Raw genomic sequence first — 23,661 nt, 5'->3', positions numbered from 1 at the left:
GTAACACTAGGTATCTGGCCTCAAAATCTCTTTAAAATGTGGTGGTGAAGTATCTTTTGAGGCATTTGCCTTGGGGCCACTAGCATCACCAACATCCCTAGAAGGGCAGTCACTGTCTCTCCTTGCTTGAACATGTTCTTCAATCTGTTCATTGAAGGTCTGCTAGTCTTTGAAAGTGTCCTTTTGTTTCTTTCACTCTTATGTGCATTCATTTGCAATTGCATTTCCTTTAGTCACAGTAAATGTGAAATTGGGCATTGCTTACATCAGTTTTAAATGACAGTGAGGACAAAGCTCAGGAAAAAAAAAAGATCCTCTGGTAAAAGCAGCAGTCAAGTAAAGTTAATGGTAATACCTAACAATAAATCTTAGGGGTCTTAAATTATCAGTAAAGTATAAGTCATCATATCTAAATGGCTTATATGCAGGTACATTTATATCTTCTTAGTAACACTGAGAGATATTTGAGAGACTCCTTTGTGTTCACAGAGTAAGCAGGATCATTTTAACACTAGTAAAGGTTAGCAAACTTGAGAAGACTAAGGTTTCTAAACAGGTAAAAAAATAAAAGATAAATAAGCTGGCTAAGCAGAGAAGAGAGTCCTAAGGTGTGTTTTGGTCGATGATGTTACATAGATTACCCTAAGACAGAGACATAAAGGTCACTGTGACAGCAATATCCATTTGATCATATAAATGAAAAAGTGTTTGAGAGAGACAGCTATTTTTCTTCCTTGATGGAAAACTGAATGTGTTGATTTGCTCATCAAAATTCAGAGGAGGGATATTTCATTATTTCAGACAAGTAATATTCAAAGCTTTCTGTTTTCTGTTTATCTTTGCATTTTAACCAACTATGAGTAAAGCTTCAAAAAGAATGTATTTCATTCCGGTTTAAAAAATGTAATGATACTTTAAAATGCTATGTGACTGAATACATGAATGAGACAGCACTTCTGAAATAAAAAGATCTTAGACTCTTTGCAATTTTCTTAACAAGTTTCTGACTATTTAAGATGAGGGTGATAGTTCTCCAGGTAATATGCAAAATTCATACCTAGCTTCACAATTAGAAAACACCTCCATGTCTTTGAAATTGAACTTCCATCATCACAGTCCTACATGAAATAGGAAATTCAAACAATTTAATCTCCATTTATAGATGTAAACATGAGGATTCCGTAGGATGGAGTATGTCAAAGGAAAGTAACTAATAGAAATGAAAAAATAATCAGAATCTTCAATTGATTTAAAACACAGATGCAGAGCCAAAAGAATCCAAGACAAGTGTAGGAAGGATGGAAAGGTGGGTAGTAATACAAAAAGTAAGTATGGAAAGCTGTAGTTTTGAGACCTCTGAAACTATGTATAGAGAGGATTCAATTTAGAATAGAAAACAGGAATGAAGTTAAGAGAATGTCAGTGAAAAGAGGAGGACACACGCGGAGCAAACAAAGAGACAACATTTGCAAATTCTCAGGAGTTGGTATTTTCATAGGCTAAGTAAAGCACATTTAAGAATAATGTCAAAAGGCTATTGATAGGAAGAATGAAGTAGGACTTTCTTCTTGAAAACGTGTTGTGTGTGTGTGTGTGTGTGTGTGTGTGTGTGTGTGCTTGTATTTGTGTGTGTGTGAGATATACACACATATGAATGTTTATGCATTATCACCCCATGTGTGCATATGTAGACCAGATCTTGATTTTACATGTCTTCTCCCATCATGTGTCACCTTATTTTTGTTCTTTTTCTTTTAAGTTCAATAAAAAGCATAATGACACAATTTCTACCTTTTATCTTTTTAACCCTACCCCTCCAATTATCCATGTAAAACTCTTTCTTGTTCCTTCCCAAATGCAAGGCTACTTTTTCTTTAACCATTGTATATATATATATATATATATATATATATATATCCTACTGAACCTGTTGAGTATTTCCTGTGTGTGTATAAGATTTGGAGCCCTTTGGTTCAGCTAGGCTAGCTGTCCAGTGAGCTTCCAGCATCCATCTTTTGCCAGCCACCTGAATTGGGCTTATAGGCATTCATCTCTGTGCCTAGTCAATGTTACAAGCACTTTACCCACTGAGCCATCTCTATACCCCCAGAAAATATATTACATTGTCTATAAAAAAGAGCTTTATTTTTGTAACAATGCCATAAAAAATCATTTAGAGACTTACTAAGAGTCCTGATTTCATCTAGCTCAGTCTAGCCAGTTATTGATGAGGTGGAGAACAGTGGTACCTTAGGCCAGAGACTTTCACATTTACTAAGGTTTGATCAGGGAGCAAAACTAATTGCATGTTAGGTAGTTTCAGTTGGCAAAAAAACAAAAAAAGACTAGTGATTATTCCAGGGAATAGGAGATATTATGCAAAGACACATGGGAAACCAAGGTGGACCAACAAGTCATACAAAACTGAAGTATAAACAGTGCATCTCTGGAGTCACTTTTTTAGCATCAAACCAGTTCTCTTTGTCATTCATGTGCAAATTGGAGGGTACTTTTAATGATTCAGTTGCCTTGTAGTACAGTTCAGTCATGCCAGGACACTTCAGTAAGGAATTAGGAAAAGTGTGGATGGACATTGACATTAATTTCTGTTGGTTTTACTGTGTATCTCTGAGGTTGGGATTCAAAGAACAAATGATATATAAGTAATTACTTTACATTGCTTCCCTGGACAAATGGATGTTAGCAATGATTTCCTTAAGCAAGGCAATGTGGGAGCTGGCAGCAGAGGCAAGCCCCATAGATCCTGATCACCTCTGGTAAGCCAAGTAGGCTGAAGGAAGCCAAAACCATGGAGACATGGTAGAACCTGTAACTGAGCCCTCGGATTGAAGTGGCACTTCTCAGGGCAGAGTTCAGAGTGGCTGCCTCAATGCAGGCAGGTGACAGCAACTTGCTATGTGGGAGAGCATTTAGTCTGTGTTGTCTCAGACTGGAAATTCATCATCAGTGCAGTTGAAAAGACAGGCTGGTTGATAGGAAGGAGCGGTTTAGACTCATCCTCACTTCTTAGTTGTCAGGATAGGAGGAACTTTTCAATGTGTCATCACAGAAGATAGTTTAGGACACAATTATCTTGAAGCTTAAAGACAAAATGATGTCAAGGCCAAAGGCATCACCACAGTCTGAGATCTCGGGGCACCGAGGGTCATCAGAACAATAGTAGGTTTTGCTCACTTGACTAACCAGAGTGAGTAGGATACAGATATTAATTGGAAAGATGGCATGGCAGAGAATTGGGGCTTTCAGCAGGTTTCTATGACCTTTGAGTCAAATGTTCGCTTCTTCTTTGCAGTATTCTAGGAGAAGCATCTGCATTTGTGTCAAGAAAGGGGTAAAATTGGACGAGGACCAGCATCACCTGAGTTTCTCCCAGGAGGTGATAAATTGTAGTTTTTTAATTGAGGTTAAAGTATAGACAACTTTAACATTACCAATGTAATCATTTTTAAGTATGAAGTTTAGTGATGCGCTTTTTGTTGTGCGTCTAGTTCCGAGAATCTTTTCAGCTTACAAAACTGGAATTCAGAGCTGTAACAAATGTGAAGACATTATGTTACGTGAAGCAGTCCATTCACAAAACAGGCTCTGTATGCTTTCATTTATATGACCCCCTCAAATTTAATAAAATTGTCAAGTGATGCAATGACACAATGACTCAACACTAATCCAGGCCACACCTCAGTTTAGCAACTAAGTCATAGAATCTTAGCCACCTAACTTGTTGGGAGCCAAATTTCAGGGATTGGCATGAGATCCTAGGCCATGCTTGGCAGGCCACATAGTTAACCTTTACATAGCAGCTCCTTAGAACCTCAGCTCAAGAAAAGAAACAATTTAACACAGTCCCCCACCCACAGGCTCAGTCACCTAGGCAACCCCATCCAGGACCTCTTACTCATGAACTTTTTATCCTGCCAAACATCCTCTTTGTGGCTTCCTAATATCCTGCCTATACTAACACCTGGTGCACAAATAACCCATTCTGCCTCTTCCCATATCCTGACTATATAAGCTAGCCTAGGAAAGTAAAGTTTTCCACTTGATCAGAATCCTGTCTTGTGGTCATTCTTTCTGCGTCTCTTGTCCCCATTCCCTATCCCAGACTCTCTTGCCCCAGGTTGATGTCCTGCAGGTGAGGACATTAATTATTATCTATTTTGCCCTGATGATGGAAGAATATATATTTTGAAATCAGAATTATCTGTTGAATAATGCTACTTATGCTTGTTGTTATTTGCTAGTGACTATTTCTTTAAGCATTCTAAGCCTTTTTTTTATTAGTTCAAATTAGGAACAAGCTTGTTTCACATGTCAATTACTTCTCCCTCTCCCTCCCCTCACCCTCATCCCTCCTATCCCACTCAGACCTACCCCCCACCCTATCCATCCTCCACTCCCCAGCAGGGTAAGGCCCTCAACGGGGGCTCCACAAAGTCCACCACATCATCCTGGGCTGGGCCTAGGCCCTTCCCCATGTGTCCAGGGCAAGAGTGCATCCCTTCACATGGGATTTGCTCTCAAAGTCCCTTCTTACACCAGGGAAAAATACTAATCCACTACCAGTGGCCTCCTAGAGTGCAGAGGCCTCCTCATTGACATCCATGTTCAGGGGTCTGGATCAGTCCTTTACTGGCCTCCCTGACAGCATCTGGGGTTGATGAGTTCCCCCTTATTCAGGCCAGCTGTTTCTGTGGGTTTCTCCAACCTGGTACCAACCCCTTCGATCTTCATTCCTCCCTCTCTGCAACTAAGTTCCAGAATTCAGCTCAGTGTGTATCTGTGGATGTCTGTCTCTGCTTCCATCAGCCACTGGATGAGGGCTCTAGGATGGCATAAAAAGTAGTTATCAATCTCATTTTAGGAGAAGGGAGTTTAGGTTATCCTCTCTACCATTGCCTGGATTGTCAGTCGTGACATCCTTGTAGGTCTCTGGAAGTCTCCCTAGTGCCAGATCTCTCCTCGGACCTATAATGGCTCCCTCTGATATGGTATCTCTCATCCTGCTCTCCTCTATTCTTCCCCCAACTCAATATTTCTGCTCCTCCATTTCCTCCTCTCCTCTCCTCTTCTCCTGCTCTCATTCTGGCAGCTCCCCTTCCCCTATCCTCATGCTCCCAATTAGCTCAGGAGTTCCTGCCTCTTCCCATTCCTGGGGTCCATGCATTTATCCCCTAGAGTGCAAACTTATAAGACCACTCTGGAAATCAGTATGGTGGTTTATCGCGAGGATATGTTTACTGAGGTATTGCCTACAGCAGATTGTCTTCAGGTAACTCTGTGTGGCACTTTCTTGATTAATTATTGATGTAGGCCCAGTCCACTATGGGAAGTGCATCACCACTGGACAGGTGGTCCTTCATGCTATAAGGCAGCTGAGAAAGACATTAAGCACCATAACCAAAACCGGCTTGTGGGAGACATTATTATTTCATAATAATAATATTTCATAATATTTCATAATAATGTCTCCCACAAGCCGGTTTTGGTTATGGTGCTTATTACAGCAAAGGAAAAAGGAATTAGGACAAACATCTACACCTTCCACCATAAAGCTATTAAAGAGTATCTCTAAACAAATCGTTCAGGAATTCCTTTTGGCAGTAAAGACTTCTGTTATATCAATCATCAGGAAGCCTCTCCCCTATTTTCATATTTTTTCTTTTCCCTTTTATGTTCCTTTAATGTATATGTACTTGCTTGAATAAGGTCAGAGAACTGATTGTACTAAAGCTTACCAAAGGCCCAGCTACCATTGCACTAGTCTGTTTCTTCAGTCTTCAGGACTGATAAATGGGAATTGTTAAACTGTACTCCAAAACGGCATTAGGATATTATGTCCAGAGTGGGGAAAATCTATACTGCAATTGCAAATAAATCTTGTTAGAAGACATACCAATTAATACTAAACATAGAGATTTCATTATGTAATGCAGCCACAGATTCAATATGCTGACAGTCAGAGCTAAGAAATTTTATAACTGTGGTTGTAGTTAGAAGTTAAACATTACTAATCTGTGCAATTTAACATGTTGAGAAGGCTTTCATTGATTTTTAGTGTTTTTCAAATTTCACAGTACAGATTAACCATAGCAGTAAACATAAAGTCCTAATACAAAAAATGCTAAAAGTTTAAACAATACTTTATATTTCTGTACATGGCTAAAGAGTCAAAGCATAACTACCCAGATTCTGCCAAAATCAAGATAAAGATTTCAATTGACTGGATATATTATACTTACAGTGGAACTGGAAATCCCCTCCTTCCCAGCCAACTCCCTAGGGTTGAAATATGCTGTACGATTATGTAAAATGCTTGCTTTGTAAACATGAGGACCTGAATTTGGATTACTAGAACCAACATAAGTCACTACTTATGGCAATGCATATCCCAGGAAACCTCTGGCCACCCAGTCTAGCCAAAACTGTCAGCTCCAGGTTCAGTGAGAGACCTTAGGCCAAATTAATTATTAAGGAAGACTTTTGACATCAACCTCTAATCTCATGGGACAATGTTTACATGGCCAATACAGTTAATATATTTTTTAAAAATTTTTAATAAATGAATAAAAGTTTCTTCTACATTTTAATTTTAAATGATATCTGATATGTTATGCTGATATAAAACTAGATGTCCTAAATATATTTAGTGACAAGTTTTTGATATATATCATTATAAAATAAAATATTATTTCCTGAAATTGAAAACATATCAGTGAGCTCAATTGAGGAATGAATTACTAATCAAACCACACACTAAAGAAATCAATTATAAAACCTGTAATATGATAATTAAAATGTCACTTAATTTCAGTATAGTATATTATCTTAAGGACTTGGGACTTAATATTAATTGGCATTTTTATAAATTTACATGACAAATGCCATTTACTGCTTAAAATAAATTTCCCCTAAAAAGATACAGAAAAAACAATTTAGTCCATCAATCTTTTAAGGTATATACATGGAATTGGATTTTCTGATTGTGAACCTCAGACTCATTTTGGTACAAAAACATAGTAGATAAAATTCTGTGGTACTTTATTAACCAACATAAATTATTTAGTACATTTTCAATATAGTGGAATTGTTTATCACTTGCTATCAGATATTATTACATTATATCTCAGGGGTTCGTAGGCATACTAATACAAACATTAAGATTTCCTTTCTGGAAAGACTAATAGAGAAACAAGATATTTTCTAGTATTTAAAATTATACATAGATTTTCTATTATTGCTGGGACAAAGAACTTTCTAAGTCCTGTTTATGAAATACTTAATGAAAATCATGATGATTTTAAAATGGTTAAGGTTCTGAAATAATATTCCTAGTTAATTATATTTTATATTTTATTTAGATATTTTTACTGCTACTGTCACTGTACTAGTAATGTTATTTAATCTATGATTTAAACAATATAATAAAATATGAAATATGACCTGCCTGTTAACAAGTGTTGCTTTTCTCCCTGAAGAAGAGAACTATCCATGGACAGTCTTAGAGTGGACAGGCACTATAGATCTGATTGTCCACTCAGAAATTTTCTCTTGACATTCTGCACTGGATTTTGATATCTCTCCACATTCTTCCTGCTAGAGTATACCAACTTTATTTAATGTATTTCACAACTTTTAAAAATCATATCTAAGATGTCCTGCTTGACATAAGTGATAGTTCCCCATACTTAGTTTCTCCTTGAGGATTATAAGGTTCCCCATGCCTTAGCTCTATCATATCTTTTAATTGTGCTTTCATATTAATTCATACATAATTTATAACACATCAAGCAATACTCCCTACTTTATGTTCATTTCTTTATCACAAACAACCTTATTAAGTAAGAATGGCAATTATTCTAAAAATTTTAAAAAACCTCTTTTAATCACTATAGTACCTAACATACAAGAGATTTCCATTAAATATTGAATTTCATCAAGTTTTTGGTAAATATGCATTTATTAAAGTCAATGTGCCTGACTGCAGAATAATGTATGGGTTACCTACTTCTTGTCTTTTCACCAAGTCCAGGAGAATAGGAGAGGTTAACAACTACATTTCCTAGCAGGAGGGCAAAACATCAGGTTATGTTCAAGAATGCATTGGTCCTTTGGATCACATTTAACAGATGGTTAAGAAGAAATCACATATTCTGAGCAATGGCAGAAACACAGCTAGGATAACAGAAACCATGCAGTGTTGTATGAACACACCATAGAACAAAATATTCAAGAAGGAAAAAAAAAAAAACAGTAGACATAGCTACCTTTGATACATATGCCAGATCATGTTTGGTCCTGACCTGATTTTGCCAATGCATTTTAGAAAACCCTGGTTCTACATGACCTTCAATGAAAGGATACATGGATGAGTACCAGATATAAAGCAATCCACATTCATACTCAGAGGATACATATTAAAGGTCATTCCTTCATTCGAGTTGTTGTAGATGAATCATATTTTATGATATACACTAATGCTTGTAAACACTGAACACATCTACTAAAATTATCTGTCTTCTATTATGTATATATAATATATATTATATGTAACATTATTAAATTGGGTACTTGGATCATCTTTGAAATTTTATTTTTTATTATTTCTCTGCTGTAATATGTAAACAAAATTATGCTTTATTTTGTGGGGAAATATTGTTAAGCACCATATTTTCTTCTTTTTATTTACTTTAGTTATTACTTCATAGTTACATTTTGCTGAACTTGTCAGTTTAAGATCTGACAATATCAGGGATGAGGGTGTTAAAATATCTCGAATCCTATGTCAGAAAAACACAAATGTCTCTAAAATTCTGGAGTGGTTAAAAATCCTGCAGTTTATTCGCAGAAATGGGCTTGCAGGCACCATCTTATTTTATCAAAAGCATTTCATAAACAGTAAAGGAGAAGAAGACCCTTGGGCCTGGTGTATCCACTTCATTTTGTCCCACTCATTTCCATTTCTCAATTCCCCTCTTGGTTGTTATTTAAAGCAGACACTGGAACCTGCCTTGTGCTGTGCCCAGGAGCTCTCTCTGAATGCATTGCTTTCTCAAATGTATGATCATTTGTTTTCTTAAAATATTTAGTAAATCACTCCATTTCACACAGCTCCTGGGCTTGTTGTAGCTATTTACTTTTTATGGAGGTCTCCTATGTATCTCACAAAAGCATTATGAAATTTTACTAGGAAGAAACTTTTCCTGAGTATTTTTAATGTAATTTATTTCTGAAGGCATCATTGAATACTCCTAATCTGTGACCTCTATAATCAAATCTTCTTTCTTTCTTTCTCTTTTACTGATTATATCAAAAATATTATGGTTGACCATTCAGAAATTAACCCTGAATAAATCAATTTGATGAAGTAGTTAAGCACTAGTATTATCTTAACTATTCTTACTAAGGGAGAGTGGAAGAAACCAGGATGCTAGGAATTTTACAATACATTCTAGTTGTACTTTTTGATTACATCATTTAAATTCTGTATAGTAAGAGATGTAAATAGACAGACAGAAATAACAATAAACATATTTGCCTTGGTTTTTCATTCTTAGTCTTCATCCCTTTTACCCATTTTTGTAAAAAAAATATAGATTCTATTATTGTAGATTATTAGTTGAAGATGTGTTACATTTGTTTATGCTGTGGTACATTTGCTTAATGATACAAATATGTGTTGCGTTCTTTTATGTTACATGTGTGTAACTCCTTGAAGCTGTGTTACTCTGCCTGTCTAAAATAACTGATTGGTCTAGAAAGATCTGAATGGTCAGTAGCAAGGGAGGAGAAAGGGGCTGGACTGGCAGGCTGAAGAATAAATAGGAGAAATCAGGGAATGGGAAGATCCAGGAGCAAAAAAAAAAAAAAGAGGGGAGAGCAAACTCCAGGGGCCAGACACCCAGCTACCCAGCAAGGAACGGAGTAAAAGTAAAGAAAGGAATACTGAAACAGAGAAAGATAAAAGCCCAAAGGCATGACTGGGAACATGGTGGCAAAATGGCAATGTGGTGCTAGAGCTGAGAGTGCTACAACTTACAGTCAATAGGAAATCAACACAAATCACACTTGATTGATTGAGCAAAAGAGACCTCAAAGCCCACTCCGACAGTCACACATTCCTCTAACCAGGCCTCACTTCCTAATAGTGCAACTCCCTTTGGAAGCCAGTTTTTTGAAACCACCACATTCTACTCCATGGCCCCCAAAGTCTTATAGGACATATGTAAAATGCACACAGTCCAACTCCAAAATTCCCTATAGTCTATAACAGCCTCAGACATTCAAGTCCCTAAGTCCCTTCTGAGACACATGACAATCTCTTAACTATAATCACCTATAAATATCAAAATCAAAAAATATATCACATACTTTCAACATATAATGGCACATGATATATCTTGCCATTCCAAAATGCAGGGAGAATAGCAAGGAAATACTAGACCAACACTAGACCAAATAACAGCTGGGCAAGCTCCAAATTATCAACCTCCATGTCATTCCCTGTTAGCAGCTCTCCTCAGCAGGTATCCCATGGCTCTGGCATCACCAACAATTTGATGGCTCCACAGCAATCCAGGATTCTCCTTCCCAGGTTCATACAATAGCCTCTCTATGTGGCCTCCATTCAGGGACAACCCTGACACACATCTGGCTTCGGCAGCTTTATTCCATATCTCCTTTCTTCTATCCTTAACTATAAAACAAGAAGCACTTGGCCAAAGCTCCCACGTTCTGCTGCTTGCTAGGGCTGGAACATGGCCCCTTGTTCAATTACAACTTTACCAGCTCTCCATCTTTCACTACTGTATAAGCTTGGATGTCCTGAAGCTTCCTTTAAGAAGAAGGCTGGCCCTTAAACTTGGGGATTTGCGAGCCTCTGTCTTCAGAGTGCTGGGATTAAAGATGTGCCCCACCACATTTAGCTCTAAGCTTTTCTTTAATTCACAAGTTGATAACTCAGCTGAGTGGGATCTTGCCCTGAGGTCACCACTCCCTTTATTCCATTTCTTAATCTGTTTATCTTCTTAAACAGAGAATTTAGTAGATAGGAAATAAAGGAGTAACCTAACTTTAATCTACTTTGCCAAAAGTCCCATATAACTAATATTCTACTTTACTTCAACAAATCAATTCATAGGTAGTAAAAAAAATTGTTGAGCCAAAAATATCTTTTTTTTTTCTCTAAGAGGAGTCTTCTATAACCTCAGATAGGATTGTATAACTACTGGACAATTCATCTATGGAAGAAAACAGTTTAATCATCTTTAACTAGGATATAAGATATGCCTCGACATTTTGTTCTTTTGAAGAGACATTATAAAAGAAATACCCACTGGTTTTAAGTATATAATTTATTGTCCAGATATTCTTTTGATGAGCAATCAACAGAATTGTTTTCTTTGCATGTTTAAATGTGCAGTCCACATCACTGTCACCTAAAGAACTTAGCATTCTAAAACACATAATGATATTTTATGCTTTCCCTTGACATTTGCTTTATTTATAAATTGCTCTGTACATTTTTAACCTTCAGAGATCAAGTATATTTGAAAATGAAAAGACTTGAGTGTTTGGAAGACAAGCAGTGATTCAGGTCAATGTCTTTAAAGCACTTTAAAACGAGAGCTAAAATTGCAGGCTGGAAACTTCTTGCTTACCCTGTAACTCCTGAGTCTCCAACTTCTACATGCATACCCACTTGAGAAACTCAAGGAAGCTCTGGGGATATTAGAAAATTGCACATCAAACTGGCTTCACAAAACTCCATAGTAATGAACTTAATCAGCCTTTAATAACATTGATTGTGCCCCCTTACTTGCTCTGATTGCAGAGCAACATTGGAGATTTCTTCCTAATGTACTCCGTTTGTCTTTTAAGTCTCAGTTTTTCTTTATTATTTTACCACTTCATGTCACTATAGTTTAAAATGGTAAGTTAGAACTAAAATAGTTATTCAGCCCATACTGCCCCCAGGACTTGAAATACATCCTCCCAAACCCTATTGGTTTTTTAGGTTTCTGCTGAAAATCTGCTATTATTCTGTTGAACCTGACTTATATAGGTGACTTGCTGTTTTTCTTGCAGTTTTCAAAATGCATTTCTTGTCATGTATATTTGGTATATAATAAAATGTGGCGAAATTATTCGTTTTTTTTTGTTTTTTTGTTTTTTTGTTTTTTTTTTTGTAAATCTTGCACTTGAATGAGCTCCTCTTTCTCTAGATTTACAAATTCTGGACTATTGGTCTTATAGAATAATTTTTAGAACAAAAATTGTTCTATGTATTTGATCAGATAAAATCAATTTATTCAGAAAACTAAATTTTTTCCTGGGCCAAATATTTCCTGGGACAGAGTTTTGAATAATTATATCATTGAAAGAAACCACATTTCATACAGTTAATTGTTCATGGTCTTCTTTTTCTTATGTGTCACAGAATTGATCCTTCTGCATTGTCTCATAGATTGAACATTTTTATTAGTATTTATTAATAACTCATCTTTGCTAGTATCTAAATCTTGTGATTTTTTTACCTTGTTTTAAACACTTTTAGTCTGTCCTCTTTTTCTATTGCATTGGTAAGACTATAGACATATTTCTACATTTAACTTATCAAATTTTTATTTCACTTATCAATATTCCTACTTTTCAACTGAATCCTGCTGTCACATCCCATGTGAAGTTCCTTGTTTAACTCAGCTTCTTGTTTATTTTATCTTAAAACTCAATCAAGAAATTTATCTTTGATTTCTTCTAGAATAATTAGAAACATTCTTTAGAATTAAGTGTCTAAAGATTAATCTAATTCATTCCCATTGGAGGCTATTACTAATGGGGTCAGTACTTTTCAGGGTAGTACATGCTCCCGGGGATTTTCATGTGATTTGGCATTGGAATTTTCAAATATGGGATGATCCAATGGTTGAAAGGCACTAGACTGTAGTAATATTAAGGTATTGCTAGATTTGTATGGGAGTACCAGGCTTGAATTCCAGTGTGCCCTTAAGAATAGAATACTGTCTGCAAACAGAATCAGTTTTAAAGTTTAGGGCACTCTAAAAATAAAGTAGTAGATTAAAAAACAAAACTCTTAAGAGGCAATCATTTAGCAGTCAAAGGTACCTATATCACAGGAAACTATGAAATGCAATGAAAAGAACAAATCTATGAATCATGGACATGAAAAAGGAAAATTTTATGCTATAAGCAAAATTTTGGAATCATCATTAACTGTTATGGGTATAGAAGGGGCAAATCTGAATAATTTCAATTATAAATATTGTGATGACAGAAAAGGAGTAGAAGGAAACAAATAGAAGAAAGATAATACAGTGAAAGCAGGAGCAATATAGAACAGAAAGAAAAAGGTAAAGAATTAAACACGATAATTGTTAGACTGAGATAAAGAGACCCCATCAAATCAGCCAGTCAAAGCTCAGTAAAATGGGAAGGGAAATAATATAGGAGATATAAAGAGAATAAAACATAAGATCAACACAAGGTTGACCTGCTAGGTTTATATTGTGTGGTAGATAAAGGAGTTATAAATGTGAACAGAAGAGATTATGATAGGACCATACAATTGGCTAGAAATGTTCTCATCCCTAGGCTATTCATTGATAGATAGTTACAAAGGAGAGGCCCTGTGGGCAGGTTTGTTTTTTTTTTTTTGGTTTAAATTTGTTTACTTGTATTTATGTATGTGTGTGTGTGTGTGTGTGTGTGTGTGTGTGTGTGTGTGTGTGTGTGTTCCTGCATGTCTCTGTGTTCCATGAGCATGCAGTTGCTGCAGAGGCTCTAGAGGCCATCAGATACACTGCACCTGGAGTTACAGACAGTTGTCTGAAAAGTGATGTAGGTCTTGGAGATTGAACCTGTCTCCTCAGGAAGAACAGATTTCTTATCCACTGAGCCATCTCTTAAACCACATGAAGGGTCTTTGTAAAATGGCATCCTGTCACTGTTCTGTTGTGTGTTGATTGAAGAAGACAAATTTATAGGTGTCTCTTCTCCCCTGCCATTGCTGTCATGCTTTTTTTTTTTGTCTTAATTTTTCCACTCTTTTCTACTCACTCTAGTGAAAGTATGGATTACTGAAAGTATTGATAATCTGAGTCTGTCTTTTTAAAAATAATTTTCAGGAGTGTTTTACAGGGTTATATTTGTTTTGACTATATACACACACACACACACACACACGCGTGCGTGCGTGCGTGCGTGCGTGCGTGCGTGCGTGTGTGTGTGTGTGTGTGTGTGTGTGTGTGTGTGTGTGTGTGTTTACTCTCTCTACCCTCTTTCATGTCCCTCCCATCACTGACATCATCATTTCCCTTTGCACAGGTCCCTTTCTCACATTTATGACTTTTTTAGTGTGTCTTGTGAGCCACTTATTTCAATTGAGGACATATTTATGGCCACAGATTTGGAATTGTCCATTGGAACCTAGTAGTGGTCTCTCTATTTGATACACAGCAGAAGACATCAGTTGTGAATAGTTCAGTAGGGAGTGTTAGAACCCCATGAGTCCCTTCTCAAACAATGATTAGCCATTGACAAGTCCAATCTTGTGCATCCCTGCTGCAGGCAATTTTAGCTACCATGAGATCATGTTTGCAGTGACTGTGTCATGCCCTGAAGATTGCATTTTGCAGCCCCACTCTTGTCTTCTAACTCTGATATTTACTCTATTTCCTCTTCTGCAATGTTCCCTGGGTTTGGAAAAGGTGGTATCACTGTTCTGTTGAACATCTTGTGTAGCCATCAGTCTTTGCATTCACCATGGTTGGCTGCAAAGAGAAGCTTCTTATTAAGGATGAGAATAGCAGTTGTCTTTGGGAGTAAACCTAAATGAATGGAGGGTGTAGTGCTTTATGAATTCAGCTAAAGAACAATACTGAGTTCTTTCCTAAGGATTAAACTGTTACTCAAGGGAGTTTTACCTTTGGCTACCATTATCTGCTAATGGTGTTCTCTCTGATTCATGGAGCTTCTCAAAGAAAGTTCAGTCCTTCAAGGTAGACTCTGGACATTCCCATTTTCTAAAGTTCCCTGTTTTGCTTTGCTATTTAAGATAGAGCTATTTGGGTATTTCTCATTTGCGGTAGCTGTAATTCAATTTCCCCTGTTAATTACTGAAAGAATCTACAGAACTATGCCTTATGCCATCTTGTAGAGGCTCCAGCCCCTACCTAGAGTTCCAAAGGTGAAAGGATTCTCAGGAGCAAAGGAGGAGGTGAAAGATTTCTGTAGTAACTTTACACACATTCCAAGGGACATGCTTTTATTTTTCCTTTTTTATTTAAATCAGCTTGTAAATAAGCTTGTTTTACATGTCAATCCCAGTTCTCTCTCCCTCCCCTCCTCCCCTGCCCCCCACTGACCCCCTATCTCATCCTTTTTTAGCTCCCCAGGGAGAGTGAGGCCTTCCATGGGGGATATTCAAAGTTTGTCACATCATTTGGAGCTGGCCCTAGGCCCTCCCCCTGTGGCTAGGCTGAGAAAGGATCCCTCTATGTGGAATAGGCTCCCAAAGTCCACTCCTATGCTAGGGATAAATACTGATCCTCTACCAGAGGCCCCCTAGATCGACTGGGCCTCCTAACTGACAACCACATTCAACAGATCTGGGTCAGTCCTATGCTGGTTACCCAGCATCCCTCCATGTGGAACAAGTTCCTAAAGTCCATTTGTGTGTTAGGGATAAATACTCGTCTGTCTGCTATCCCTGGCCCCATAGATTGCCAAGGCCTCCTCACTGACACCCATGTTCAGGTGGGTCTGGGTCAGTCCCATGCTAGCCTTTCAGCCATCAGTCTTCGGTCCCTGAGCTCCCCTTCAGGTTAGCTGTTTCTATGGGTTTCACCATCCAAGTCTTGACCCCATTGCTCATCACTCATCCCTATCTGCAACAGGGTTCCAGGAGTTCAGTTCAGTGTTTAGCTGTGGGTATCTGCCTCTGCTTCAAGCAATGGATGAAGGCTTTAAGATGGCATATAAGGTAGTCATCAATCTGATTATCCAGGAAGGGTATTTAAGGCAGCCTCTCCAATATTGCTTAGATTACCAGTTGGTGTCGTCATTATAGATCTCTGGAAAACTCCCTACTGCCAGATTTATCTTTAAACCTATAATGGCTCCCTCTATTATGATATCTTTTATCTTGCTCTCCTCTATTCTTTCCCTGATTCAACCTTCCTGCTCCCCCATGTCCTCCTCTCACCTCTTCTTCTCATTAGTCCCCTTTCTTAGTCCCATCTCCCTCTCCCCTTCCCCCATTTTCACAATTTGCTCAGGACTTCCTGTAAGATTCCCCTTCTCCAGGGTACCATGCATTTCACTCTTAAGGTCATCCCTGTTTCCCAAACTCTCTAGCAGTGGGATTGTAGGCAGGCAATCCACTGCTCTATGTCTAAAATCCATATATGAATGAGTTCATACCATGTTTGTCTTTTTATGACAGGGTTACCTAACTCAGGATGGTTTCTTCTAGTGCTATCCATTTGCCTGCAAATTTCAAGGTTCCATTGTTTTCTTCTGCTGGGTAGTACTCCATTGTGCAAATGTACCACATCTTCTCTATCCATTCTTCAGTTGAGGGGCATCTAGGTTGCTTTCAGTTTCTAGCTATTTCAGATAAAGCTGCTATGAACATAATTTCGGGGATAACAGGAACATACCTAAACATAATAAAAATAATATTCAGCAAACCAACAGCCAACATCAAACTAAATGGAGAGAAATTCAAGGGAATTCCTTTAAAATCAGTAACAAGACAAGGTTGTCCACTCTCTCCATATATCTTCAATATTGTACTTGAAGTTCTTGCTAGAGCAATAAGACAACAAAAGGAGATCAGGGGATATAAATTGGAAAGGAAGAGCTCAAATTTTCACTATTTGCAGATGATATGATAGTTTACATAAGCGACCCAAAAAACTATACCAGGGAACTCCAGCAGCTCATAAGTACCTTCAGAAAAGTGGCAGAATACAAGATTAACTCAAAAAAAAAATCTGTAGCCCTACTATATACAGATGATACATTCATGGAGAAAGAAATCAGAGAAACATCACCCTTTTCAATTGCCGCAAACAACATAAAATAACTTGGGGTAACTCTAACCAAACAGGTGAAAGACCTGTATGAAAAGAATTTTGCCATTACAAAAAGAAATTAAAGAAGATACCAGAAAATGGAAAGATCTCCCATGCTCTTAGATAGGTAGTATCAACATAGTTAAAATGGCAATCTTCCCAAAAGCAATCTAAATATTCAATGAAATCCCCATCAAAATACTAACACAATTATTTACACACCTTGAAAGCACAATTCTCAACCCAAAAGATGCCCTTAAAATATTTTTATAACTGAGTATGTCTAGGACTATACTTGTATACAGCCAATTGCTTAGATCCAGGAAGGTCTTGTGATGCTGTTGTGAACTCAGGCATGGTTCAGTGTGCAAATTTAAGGTATTCATCTTTCATTTACCCTTTACATCATCTGCTGCTTGTATATGTATGAGGCTCAATTTTGTGATCTTTTAAGTAAATTTACAGAGTACTTTAATAGTCTTTGATTTTCCGTATTTGATTTTGTTTCAAGATTCATTTACTAGTATTGAATCTTAAATTCAAATTATATGATGCAATTATTACATATTAATTACATTTTAGATGACTTTTAAAAGCTGGAATTTAATGCATATATATAAAAGAGAAAACCTAGTTAATATACAATAAAATTATATGGGAATTACTTAAACTTGGACTATAAATGTAAATTATATTCTTATTAGCATATTAAATTTTCAGTATTACTGTTCTCAAGATATTTAGGCTTATCCATAAAGCATAGTTAAAGCTAGAGTTAATTTTTTTAATGAAAACAAAGTCTTTTCATTGTTTTTTGGGTGGTTTTAAGAAGGTATCCCATTAGCCCCTTAAAAATTATGTTTAAGTAGAATTTGAGAAATAGATACTGCAAGTAATGCATAAAGATTTTATCATTTTCATATAGGTATCATTTGTAAATATACATATATATATATATATATATATATATATATATATCACAACATGCACACACATAACAATTAGTATATAAATACCAATCTTAATAAACTCTATGAAACAATATTAAAGGTGACTTTTTGAGATAGGGTCCTATGTACTACAGACTGGCTTCAAACTAGGTACATAATAAAGAATGACTGGTAACTTCCGTACTCCTGGTCTTCCTGTCTCTACCTCTTTTGTGCTGGAAATACAGTAAATAATACCACACCCAATTTAAATGATGCTAGTCATTAAATTCAGGGCTCCCTGCTAGTATATATTCTACCTACTGACTCCAGACTCCAAATCAGTTGTGCTTTATTAGCATACCAAAGAACAGAAAATTATTCTAAATCTGGGCAATTTTTTTAACTTATTGTATTTATTTCTGAAAACAAATAGAGTCAAACTGGAGTACTTTGTCTAATTGAGTTTATGGCATAATTTTCTACTCTAGTTTTATTTTCATAGCTACCCACAATCTAGTAGGTAGAAAATCAACTCTGATTCTGCTATTGAGATACAAATTCCAACATGTCAGGAAAGTGCAACAAATCAATCAATAGCAATAGATTTAAATCATGTAACTATCATTTAAAGCTTTATAGTGCACAAGGCATACTTTGTACCACTCAGATACTGCACTGGCCTTTGCATTTGTGGATGAAAATTGCCAGCTTCATTGTTTTCTTTCCTCACTTTAGTTCCTTTTGAACTACTAGTCTTTTCCTCCTGCCTTTCTACTGTCAAGATTTCCTGTTTCAGAGTCTTATAATCTTCTCTCTCTACAGTTCTTTCTTTGACAATTATGAATCTGAGTCAGTCCTTATTAGTTAATTGATTCTTACGTGTTGTTCATTATTGCTGGAAAAACAGACATTTTCATGAAAGGCTGGATGAAGTGAAAATGATAACAAGAGAGTGACTTGAGATACCATTCATTGATTTGCCATTTGCTGGAAGTGGTTGGATTCTGTTGTTCACAGACGCAACATTTTAAAATTTTGGCCTCTGTAGCATATTCAGATGCAGTCCTGTGTCACACAAGTCATTGGCTGTACATGGATAACAAGCATGCATGTACAGTCTAAGGTATAATTATAAGGAAATCATATTCTGTCAAGATAACTTGGAGCATAGGTCTCCAATTTCCTATGTCCCTGCTATTGTTTGCTCCTGGACTTCGGGATTTGCTCTGAGATTGATTGTCTTCTGCATAATTACAATCCCACTGATGCTTTTTTTGTTCTGATATGTAACCTTAGTTAATCAGCATTTCCCTGAGGTAAATACAGGGAATACGATTATGATAATGAATTGAACAATGGGAGAGCTAAACCCTGAGTTATAATTCTATGTGATAAAACCCTGCTAACTACAGAAATAGAATTGTGTACATTCAGATGTAGTCTGACTCAATTAGGGTTTTAAGTCATGATAATTCCTTTCTTTTATGCTACTGGTCATATTGATTCTGGTCTGTCCAGTCTTTATTTTCGTTAAAAGAATGATCTTATAGCACAGCTCACTCAATCTTACTTTGTGTTGTTAAACCTTAAATGTTCAGCTTTTAAACTACAAAATGAAATCTGTGTCACATTGTTTCAAATTTCCACAATGTTTAGCCACTGTTATGCCTGTTAATCAGAATATCCATAATTATGCCTGTTAATCTTCAAGAATACCAGAAAATATAAAAATTAAAACATCCATTCAATTAATATTTTGTCTATATTTTATTCTGTTTATATAATGTATATCTCTCTGTTCTGTAAAATATCATTGATATTTACACATTAGATGTCCATAACAATTTATAGCTTTCCTTGATTACCTTGGCCTGTGGAATTCTCTCTAGTGTTACCCCCTGACTAGCCATTAATCATTATCTACTTAACACTTAATCATTTGTGCGGGGACAGGGACAATAGTCTCTTACTTTCTACTTACTGTCTGTGCAAGTTTATAGGCCTCAGAATTTTAAACTAACAATTTTCTGTCCTTTGATATATTAGTTTACCATTTCAAAGAATTTCATAGGGTATTAGTATATATATATATATATATATATATATATATATACAAACTAATCAATATGCATCAATAAATATTTTAACAAGGAAAATTATTAAGTGATGATAGTTTTTATAAATTTGGGAGATCCTCTAGGTAGGCAAAAGAGATCGCATATAGCTAATCCATTTTTAATTCAATTATGTACACTTTCATGAATCTTGTATCTCCTCTCATAAAAATGTCTACCTGATTCTTTCATAATTAGAATTAAGTTAAATTTCCTAGTATGGTTCAGACTTAAAAGCAGCTTATATTAAAACGATTTCACTATTTCTATAGAAAAAAATAAAATGGAATTTTCAGAGTCATGAACCTTTGGAGCATTTCCACTTCATTTGTCCTTGTTCCATTTGGAAGAAGTCTACCACATTCCTGAGTAACATATCTCCTGGTGTTTGAAGATGTCTTTATCCTAAAAACAACATTCTGCAATATTTTGTGATCTCACACCTTAATTTTTGAGATTTTCCAGCTACAGAATGGAACCTATGATCTTTACCACATGTTTCAAACTTCCACAATATGTAGCCACCCTGTATCACCATAATTATACTTATGTTAGTCAGAATTTTTAGTATTTAAGTATTCCAAAAGTTATACTGATTAAAATATGTGCTGATATTTTTACTTATACTTTTGGTCTCTACTTACAATATTCCTGTATTTTAAGACTGTTTAAACAAACAGACATAAGTAAAACAATTGAAAATATATAAAAATGTATTTTTCTTAGAATTATTTCATGATTATTACTTTTGGACTATATTGAGCTCTAAAAGACATTTGTTTTAAAACATAGATGGAATATAAATCTAGGTTATACTTTCGCAAGTACAGGTTTTCTATTTTTCCTAGACAAATTCCTATACATATATATTGCCTCTTTTACTCTTTGGTTTAAGATTTTCATCTCCTTATTGTTTAATTCATCCATCATGTTCATATTTCTGAACTCTTCAATACATACAGAATAGAGCCCTTTGTTAGGAACAGACAGATACAATGTACAGAGCAGCACAACACACAGCTGGTATAGACACAAATTAGACACACCACAAAGATACAATGCCAACCAGCAACCAGTAACTCCAGACAGAAGACATAGGAAGAAAAGTGGCGAATTCAAATTTGGACTCCCTTTTTGTTGTCTCCATGAAGAAACCTCCTTTTTTAATACTTAATGTGGCACCATTGCATTTTAGTATGCCCACTGGGGTTCTTAAATGCGTAATCATCACAAGGACTAATTCATAGAAGGAAACATAAAGCTATTGTATGAGAGTAAATCAAAGTAGACAATTGAGTAGGCTAGAACAGTTAATGTTAGTCTTCCTTCCTTTATTCACACAAAAACTCTCCCTGAACTTGCATGTGGTTGACCTAAAAGAAAGAAAGAAACAAAGAAAAACAGAAAGAAAGAAAGAAAGAAAGAAAGAAAGAAAGAAAGAAAGAAAGAAAGAAAGAGGGCACAAAGTTGGGTGGGTGTGGAAGGGTTGTGTCTTAGAGGAATTGGGAAGGAGCTATCCTTGTTATAAGGAGAAATACAGAGAAGGGGTTTGGTTTCAATGAGACATATTAGTGAGATACCTGTGTACTGGAGCCTAACGGCCCAGTATCCTATGCCTTACATCATCTTTAGTCAGTAGCATATCACAGTTATGGCAGAAAAGATGCCAAATAGATATGATTTCACAGTGGAACTCAATTACCGTGTCCTACATTAGAGAATATATGGTTGTTGGGACCCAGCCCCCACGGGGTCTCTGTGAGTTGTTTTCCAGCATAACCACAGGTACCTCTTGCTTTCCTTGTCTTGCCCAATAACATCAACATCCTGTTATGAACCCTTCTTGCTTTGAAACTTTATGCCTTACCGCCATCCCCTTCTTGCTTCATTGGCCATGAGCATGGGTGTGGTTTCCTTGTTTATGATAGGGTGTGGAAATGTGTTCTGCTAGCAGGTAGTGTTTTTTCATCTCCTCTTGTATATAAACTGCTGGCTGCAATAAACCGATGGCAGTTGCTTCTTCTGAATTACCGAGTTGTATCCAATCTGCAGACTCTCCCCTGGTCTGGTTCTTCTGTCATTGGTGCTGGCACCAGTGACATATGGTGAATATGCTTCATTTCTTAGACAGTTTAGTTAAGCACTACTATTTATCATAAATCATCTCAAGATTTCCTAGTAAAAGGCACATTAATAGACAGACAAATTGCAAAGAAGCAAAGCAATATATATTGTTGTGTCATGAGGGACTCGTGTGTAGGTTCACATATTCAGATCACTCACATGCATACCTGGTTAAGCTTTGTGATACCTCCCCTTCTCTTTCATAGGATAGTTTCAACTATAGATGACTAGAAAAAGTGCTCAACAGTTGTAGGTAAGATATTAGCGGGTTGTTTTGAAAATCATTTTTGTTCTTACTCATTTGATAGAAAAATTTTGGAACATAGTTTAGATTTAAAAAACCAGTATCCAGTTTTTCAGACTTTGATGCTCATAATCTTAGACAGAAAGGACAGAACAAATGACGTGCTGTAACACAGACACATGCACACAGAGACATGCACACATAAACATATACAGATACACACAAACACATGCACATGTACATATACACACAAACACATGCACACATAAACATACATAAACACATGCATATATGCACATACACAGATGCACACATGTACACATAAACATACACAGATATACACAAATACATGCAGACATAAGCACACACATACATACACATACACATGCATACACAGGGAGAAAAGTGGCAAATTCAAATTTGGACTCCCTTTTTGTTGTCTCCATGAAGAAGCCTCCTTTTTTAATACTTAATGTGGCACCATTGCATTTTGGTATGCCCACTGGGGTTCTTAAATGTGTAATCATCACAAGGACTAATTCATATACACAAACATATACACACAACAAAAGGGGTAGGATGTAGCTCCTGATACCATAGATGGTTGTAACAATGTTTACGGGGAAATTATCAGTTCTGCTTTTAAAATACTCTTAGGATAACTTTATTCTTTTTTTCACTAAACATGTGTGAGAAACAGATCTGCTAAGCTACATATCCATGTTTAAAATTTGATTATGTTTTCCCACCTGCTTTGATGAATTTTTGACCTTCAGGATACACATATTTGAATTCCCGGTATGATCTATGATTCCTAAATATTAAATATAGAACAACTCACATTCAGCATACTATCACTTCCTCAACAGAGTTTAGAAGGAATAATTTTAATATTTAAAAACAGCTATTTCATGATTTTTAAGTATCATATGTTTTTTCATTTGGCTTCATGCTTTTAAGGTAGAATGAAAGAAGAATTATTCATGAATAAATTTTTCATAAGCTTAAGATTTGAATTTCACATTAGGAAAAAAATTTGAGAAAGGCATTAAATCTTCAAAAATGCAGAATAGTAATGTGTTATTTAAAAGAGAGGGATTTATAAAAGTAATTTCTCAACATATTTGATAATA

Source organism: Cricetulus griseus (assembly GCF_003668045.3).
Source record: "Cricetulus griseus strain 17A/GY chromosome 1 unlocalized genomic scaffold, alternate assembly CriGri-PICRH-1.0 chr1_1, whole genome shotgun sequence".
In the NCBI taxonomy this organism is placed as follows: domain Eukaryota; kingdom Metazoa; phylum Chordata; class Mammalia; order Rodentia; family Cricetidae; genus Cricetulus; species Cricetulus griseus.
The sequence above is the reverse complement of the archived record's forward strand: the minus strand, read 5'-3'. Positions refer to the sequence as shown.